The 8,162-nt window shown below is 43.7% G+C and overlaps 1 non-coding gene across 1 annotated transcript; it reads left to right on the forward strand.

Annotated features, from left to right (window-relative positions):
* The first annotated feature begins 3,838 nt into the window (after positions 1-3,838).
* On the forward strand, positions 3,839-3,911 carry Trnak-cuu (transfer RNA lysine (anticodon CUU)). Its single transcript has one exon. It is a non-coding gene; the product is annotated as a tRNA-Lys (tRNA).
* Positions 3,912-8,162: the final 4,251 nt, after the last annotated feature.

An 8,162-nucleotide genomic window follows, 5' to 3' on the forward strand; every position in this document is an offset into this window, starting at 1 on the left:
GAACTGTGAAATCTGTTGAGAGAAAAGTTGTCCCTCTGGCTGGAACCATGCGTCAGCCTTTTCCTTCCCCAGCATGGAATCCCTGGAGAAGTTCCAGTTTCATGGAGTCTTATTAGATAGAGGCGCACAAGTGTTTCTTTAAAAGATCTTCATTCCTACCAGGAAGATTACAGAACTACATTAGAAAAGGCTAAAGAGCCGGGCGGTGCTCGCCATTAGTCCCAGCGCTCAGGAGGCAGAGGAAGCTGAATCTCTGTGAGATGGAGGCCAGAGTGAGTTTCAGGAAAGCCAGGGTTACACAGAGAGACCCTGTCTGGAAAAAGAAAAAGAAAAGCTTAAAGACCCGTGGGAAGTCCACGTGCCAGGCTCCTTCTAGGAACTATCAGGTCAATATAGCCTATCTTAAGAACTAAGGGGCAGAGGGGCAACAGATAAATCAGAGCAGTGGGCATGGGACCTGACCTTGTAGTGGTTAGATTTTTTAATCCGTTTGTAAATAAAATGGCAAAAGCATGCTTTAAAATCCTGGAGACTTGCCGGGCAGTGGTGGCGCACGCCTTTAATCCCAGCACTTGGGAGGCAGAGGCAGGTGGATCTCTGTGAGTTTGAGACCAGCCTGGTCTACAAGAGCTAGTTCCAGGACAGGCTCCAAAGCCACAGAGAAACCCTGTCTCAAAAAAACAAAAACAAAAACAAACAAACAAACAAACAAAAATCCTGGAGACTTTTATTTTATGTAGCCAGAAAACATTTTCCAGCATGGTGACGCAGGTCTATAATCCCGATGTTCAGAAGGGTGCGACAAGAGAATCCATGGCCAGTTTGGAATACAAGAGGCCCTGTCTAAAAACAAAACAAAAACGAAAAACCATCATCAACAACACACACACACACACACATTGAGAGAGAAATAATGCACTATCCGTCACCTTTATTTTGGTTTGTTGTTTTGTCATAGTAGAATTCAAGTAGCTGAGACTGGCCAAAGGTGACCTTGAATTCCTGATGCTTTCTGCCACCTCCTACCAAAAGCTGGTATCATAGCCCTGGTCCGTCAGGTCAAGTCTCAGTAATGTTTTTCATAAGCAAAGACAATCCAACAGTACACATTGCTTTGTGTTTCAGGCTCCTTGCATATGGGGAAAAGGTTGTATAGCTTTTAACTTTCCATGGCATTGACATCGTTTTGTTGTTGGTGGTGATTTCTGGTTTTTCAAGACAGGGTTTCTCTGTTAAACGATCTGACTGTCCTGGAACTCTCTTTGTAGACCAGGCTGGCCTTGAACTCACAAAAATCCATCTGTCTCTGTCTCTCAAGTACTGGGATTAAAGGCGCACACCACCACTGCTCGGCATTTTTTTTCTATTTTTTTTTTTGTTTTTTGCTGTTGTTGTTTTGTATTAATGTCTTTCAGAAAGGTATTTGTTTTTATTATTTTAAATTACATGTATGGGGTGGGGATAGGGTATGTGCACAGGAGTGCAGATGCCTCCAAAGACCAGAAGAGGTTGTGAGCCTCTTGACATGGGTGCTGGGAACAAAACTCAGTTTCTTTGGTTCAGTTTTGAAAATGATCTCATTTCTGTGTAGTAGATACATGGAAGGGTGAAGGCAGCATGATGGGAAAGCTATCGCAGTCGGTGTAGTAGATACACGGAAGGATAACGGAGCACGATGGGAAAACTATCGTAGCCTGTGTAGTAGATAAAGAAAGGATGAAGACAGCATGATGGGAAAGCTATCGTAGCTTTGTGACACTCAGTTATGAAGAGAGATTTGAATATCGTGGTAGCAATGGCCATAAAAGTGTGTGAAAGGATTTCAGATAAAGTAGAGTTTGTTCAAGAGATGTAGGCTTTGTTGGATAGCTGGAAGCAGAAAATAAGGGGACAGAGGAAATTCAATTGTTCTTCCTACTAATAAAACTTTGTGAATAATGGCTAGGCTTTATTCTTTAACAAATGGTTAAGTAAAAGGTTTGGATTCACTTGGAGACAATCACTTCACCTAATTCTGATTAAAGCATTTGAATTGTTTAGTGTGGTGGCATGGGCTTGTAATTTCAGAATTTGGGAGACTGAGGCACGAAGATCTCTTCAGTTTCAGGTCAGCCTGGAGTATATAACAAAATTTTGTTAAAAAAAAAAAAATAGCCGGGTGATGTTAACGCATGTCTTTAATCCCAACACTCGGGAGGCAGAGGCAGGCAGATTTCTGTGAGCTCGAGGCCAGCCTGGTTTACAGAGTGAGTTCCAGGACAGCCAGGCCGTCTGGAAAAGGCTGTTTTCATGGGAGGATTCACCTTGAAGATAAACTGCAGGTAAGTAGTACAGATTTCAAGGATCTGTTTAAACGTTCACATCATTTACTACCTGTGCGCAATTCGTGGTATTTGAGAGCTTAATGCATTGACTGCATCAGTAACTGAGTATGGGGCCGCTTCCTTCTGGCTGGCCTGCTCAGAAGCCTGGTTGTTGATTTAACTTCTATCTTGAGGAAGGTGATGAACTGAAATTTTAGGTCCTTGAGTGTTTGCGTAATTCTTTACAAGATTTAAATGTGTTTGCTTTTTTTTTTTTCTTCTTCTTCCGAGACAGGGTTTCTCAGTAGTTTTGGAATAGCTCTTGTAGACCAAGCTGGCCTCAAACTCACAGAAATTCCCCTGCCTCAGTCTCCCGAATGCCGGGATTAAAGGCATACACCACCACTGCCTGGTAAATGTGTTTGCTTTTAAAAGTTATTTCATGGGGGGATGGGGAAGGGAAATGGGAGGAGGGGAGGAGGTGGAAATTTTTAGTAATAATAATAAGAAGAAAACGAAAAAAAGAAATAATAAAAAAAGTTATTTCAAATTACTTCAACAGGTAGTACCTATGGAATTGGTAAGCTTTTTGTTATAAAGTGATGAATTTTCGAGACTGAGTACCTAACAGTACTTTGCAAAACATGATTTTAACAAATCACAATAATGATGGTTTTTATAATAACTAACATTTATCAAAATAGTTATATTTCATATAAATTTAATTATCATAAAAGTAATAGCTTTTCTTTTGAGACAGGGTCTCAATGTGCAACCCTAACTGGCCTAAAATTTACATTTAAACCAGGCTGGTCTTTAACGATCAGTAACTGAAGAGTCATGGGTTCTGGTGCCCTCTCCTGGTGCGCAACCGTAAATGCAGACAAAATACCCATATACGTAAAATAACATCTTTTGGAAGACTCTAAACCTTTTAAGAGACTTGTCTCGATATGTTATTTATGTGTTTTTATAGGATTCTTTATTAGTCCCAGGTTTATTATATCTTTTAAAAAAAGGAAGACTATTTGGGCACTCCTTAGTTTAAGTTTACCCGCGTTTGTTTTTGTTTTTTTCAATTAGGCTTTAACTTGAGATTCCAAGCTATAGGATTAGCCACCACCCCCACACAGACACACATCACAGAAAAGTGTAAAAGCCCTTACCTAGAGAAATTCACCAGGAGTTCAGAATATGTATGCGTTCATAAGCGACTATTCCATCTTCTTGGGTGGTCATAATGAGATTAGGAACGTGTTCTCATTTACTGTTAGAATTTAACAACGTTCCTTCATTCTTCTATTCCTCCTTTTTGTTGTTGTTGTTGTTTGGGACTTCCTCACCCCTTTATTTTACCATTTTTTTCCTCTTCGAGAATTTGTACTCTTACTTTTAGGTTCTGAGAATCTAAAATATAGTGCTTTTCTATTAACTTATTATCAATTTATTGGTTATATTTTCAGGAACAGAAAATGAAATAAAAAAAAATGTCGCTGTACACTCAAAAGGTAGAAAAACAAAGCACGTTTCCGTCTGCCCGGCTAGCTCAGTCGGTAGAGCATGGGACTCTTAATCCCAGGGTCGTGGGTTCGAGCCCCACGTTGGGCGGTGTTTACTTTTTGTCTGAGCGAGCAACCAAGCTTAATCTCAAATATTTGTGAGTCTTTAAAAAACGTTTTTAACTAGGAAAGACCCCTAAACTGGAGTAATTAAAATACTTTCAATAGTAATCGTCTCTTCCAACACCTTTCTCACACTGCGCTTGCGCACTCCAAATCCCAGCTCCACGCCCATGGCTCGGGTTTAAACCAGGAGCAGAAACTTGGGACATAATTTTAGGACTGCTTTTCCTGTGTTAGCTTTCATAGTCCGTTTTATAGTAACGGACAATTTCTTTTTTCCTAATAAAACTATGAGCCCTGATTTTGTCTGTTTTTGATAACACAGGAGATCTGGTGTCAAAACAGACGTAGGTGCGGCAGGGCAGGGGAAGAACTAACTTCCCGGTTTGCGGACGTTCCCCGGTCACCCCCGCTTTCCTCCAGCCAGTGCAGGGCTTCTTCGGGGGTGCGGGAGAGAGAGGCCCCGAGCGCTGTCTCCCTCGCGGTCCGATGTGCACCGCCGCGCGCATCCTTTCTGGGGCTGTGTGGAGCCTTCAGCGCTGCCCTCAGACTCCCCAGGGAACCGATGGAGCACGGCAGCCCGCGGCGGGAGAGAAGCAGACAGCGTGGGCTCCCGGGAAAGGGGCCGCCGGCCCTGGGGAGGCTCCTGCCTCCGCCCGCTGGCCTCCCTTTCCCAGAGCAATGGATTTCCTTTCTTTTTTTTTTTTTTTTATTGATATTTATTGAGCTCTACATTTTTCTCTGCTCCCCTCCCTGCCTCTCCCCTCCCCCCTTCAACCCTCTCCCAAGGTCCCCATGCTCCCAATTTACTCAGGAGATCTTGTCTTTTTCTACTTCCCATGTAGATTAGATCTGTGTAAGTCTCTCTTAGGGTCCTCATTGTTGTCTAAGTTCTCTGAGATTGTGATTTGTAGGCTGGTTTTCTTTGCTTTAAAAACCACCTATGAGTGAGTACATGTGATAATTGTCTTTCTGTGTCTGGATTACCTCACTCAAAATGTTTTCTAGCTCCATCGAGCAATGGATTTCTTTCTTTCTTTCTTTCTTTCTTTCTTTCTTTCTTTCTTCCTTTTTTTTTTTTTTTTTTGTTTTGTTTTGTTTTGTTTTGATTTGATTTTCGAGACAGGGTTTCTCTGTGGTTTTGGTTCCTGTCCTGGAACTAGCTCTTGTAGACCAGACTGGTCTCGAACTCACAGAGATCCGCTTGCCTCTGCCTCCCGAGTTCTGGGATTGAAGGCGTGCGCCACCACCGCCTGGCAGAGCAAATGGATTTCTTTATGGGCCTTCCCACTTTATCTTAAACATCTCATCCCTTCCCACCGTCCTCTCTGAGACAGGGGCTCTGTAGTTTACAGAGACGCGCCTGTCTCCCGAATGGCTATGCATGCGTCACTCACTACGCCTGGCTCCCCAGTCTTTAAGCAGTCCACCTCGGCACACCCTGTAATCTTAGCACAAGTGAGACAGGAGGATCGCTCGCTGCAAACTGGAAGTCAAACTGGGCTTAGAATCAAAAGAAAGAAAAAGAAAAAAAGTGGGTGGGATGGGGTCATTTGTGATGTTGCTCTTATTTCTATGATGGGCAGCTGGAAGGAAGGACAAAGTTACAACTGATAAACAGACAACTGACAAGAAAAGGGTATTGATTGGTATTTTGGGTTAAGCAGACCAGCCTGCTGTGTGAGAACGGGGCGACAACAATTTAGCTGAAAGCGCTCATCAGTAGGTTACTGCTCTGGGGCTTGGATCTCTCACCACCTTCCCGGGGCGGGGTCTACTTTCCGCTCTTCCCAGACAATTCTATTCAGGCTTTCACATTCTTGTCATGCTCCCTACCAGGCAGTCAAACAGCTCATTAAACTGCCATCATCTCCATGTTACCAAACCTATTAGCAATTGCCATGCCTAATCCATTGGCCTATCAGAAACATTATAAACCTGATCACTTCAGCCTGGCTTCCTCCCCTCCCACCCCCCAACTTCCAGCACGTTGATGTTCTCCTGACACCTTCTCGGTCCTTTTCTCTCCCATCTCCAAACTTGGGAGTGCCCCATAGATGAGTTCATGTTCCCCATTGCTAAATGTGCACATCCCCACCTCTGTAACATCTAATAGTACTTCCCAGGGCCTCATCCTGGAGAACTGTCTTTATCTGGGATGCAGTCGCTCAGGGCATGCAGGTGGGGTCGGCGGAAGCGAGTCTTCTTAGCTTGTCTTGTTGGGGTTGCTGTGTACAGTTCCCATTGCAAACTAGACACTATTTCTGACCAGAGTTTTTTTTTTTTTTTTTTTTTTTTTTTTTTTTTTTTTTTTGGTTTTTCGAGACAGGGTTTCTGACCAGAGTTTTAAAAGAAGCAGTATAAGCCCAGCCCATCGGCCTTCTCAGAGACTCATCTGCCCACTCTCCCGCGGTGGGCTCAAGCTATAGCTTTTTGCTCAACAGTCTTCACTTTATATGATAGTCCAGTTCTCTTTCTTAAATACGATTAAAAAAAAAAAACGAGACAAGGTCTCATTGTCCCCCTAACTGGCCTGGAATTGGGTATGTCCACCCTCCCGGCTGGCCTGGAATTGGGTATGTCCACCCTCTTGCCTCTGCCTCGAGCTGCTGGGATAACTGCTGCACCATGGCTGGCAAGAAATTACTTTTTGAGTTAGGGTTTCTCTGTATAGCTCAGGCTCAACTTGTGGCAATCCTCATGCCTCAGTCTCCCAACTGCCTGAAAGACAGCTCTAAATGTCAAACCAGCCAGCTATCTAGTTAGCCCCAGACTATGTAACCCAGGCTGACCTCAAACTCAAATCCTCCTGCCTCAGCCTCCCTATTGCTGAAATTAGACATGTACTACTTTGCCCAGCTGAAACTTGTGATGTCTAAAAACTTGTTTCTCTGGCAGTTTTCCTGTTCTTTGCGGTAACACTGTTTTTCTAGTTATCTGGGCCACAACCTTGGCACCAGCAGTGATAATTCTTCCTCTCCAACTCCGTAACGAAAGCGCCCTTCAGTGAAATCAGGCAGGCCATGATTCTACACTACCTCCCCACAACCCTGGTCCTGATTTAGGCCATGGCCATGTGTAAGGAGAGATCCTACGGAGCATTGCAGGTGGCTTGGTTCTCAGTGCTAGCACCTGGACCTTCATTGTCAAGTGTTAACCTTTGTGTGTGTTCACTACCGTCCCTTTGAAGCACGGGAAATCTTATCTGAGTGCTTCCTAAAAGGTTCAAAGCATATGCAAAACTTGGTTGTGGAAGGACTCAGGAAACTGAGTTCTGTGACTGGGAATTGCTTTGGCATTTGTCTCTTTGGGGGAGCTTCAGATAAGAGCTTTTGGTATGTGGAAGCTCACTGGCTAAGGTGTAAATTGTCTAACAAAAAAAGCCTTTACAAAGCTAGTCAGTTCACTAGAAGCCAAGTCCCCTGTGGCTGCAAAGGTTAAAAAGCATTCTAGAGTGACCCTGTCTCTGCCACCCACCTGTGTGAAACCGAGCATCAGTGAAAATGAGCGCACACACCACAGCCGTGTGACTAACCTTGGCTAAGAAGACACTGGAAAGCGTGATACAATGTTATCAGTGAGTACTTACACATGCAGCCCGGGAGGAAACCAAATAAGTAAGGAGTCCGAGTTCCTTGAGATCACCACACACCCTGTGAGGCAGCTACAAGAGTCAGAGCACTCTGGGAAGAAAGAAAGCATGAAGGTCACTAGGCCTCCACACCTGCGAGCAGCCGAGTGAGTATCTTCCACTTCAGAACATCAACCAAACACGAGTGACTATTCTCAGCTAGATACAAGTAAAGAGAACTTCTAAGTTTGTCTGAATTTCTAACTCACAGAACCACAAGCAAATAAGCCATGAGGTTTGGGTCAGGTGGGTGGAGCACACCTTAATTCCAGAATGCAGGAGGTACTAAGTGCTAAGACTTCAGCTTTCTATTTGGAGGGCACAATTAGCCAGTCAGTCCTTCACCTGTCACTTAGGATTTGTTAATTTATACTAGTTATATAAAGCTTTAGAGCAATCAGATTTTGTTTTCTAAATTAAATGATGAAATTTTTGATTTTTTAAAAATAATCAACCTCAACAAGTCAAAGACAGTACAAAAGCAGAGTGAAGGGTATTTTTTGTGTGTCAGAATCTCTCTACGACTCAAGTTGGTCTTGAACTCCTGGGCTCAGGTGATCCTGCCTCTGGAGGGTCAGGAAGGTGTGTGCAAGCAAGTCCAACTGA

Source organism: Chionomys nivalis, chromosome 10 (assembly GCF_950005125.1).
Source record: "Chionomys nivalis chromosome 10, mChiNiv1.1, whole genome shotgun sequence".
Lineage (NCBI taxonomy): Eukaryota > Metazoa > Chordata > Mammalia > Rodentia > Cricetidae > Chionomys > Chionomys nivalis.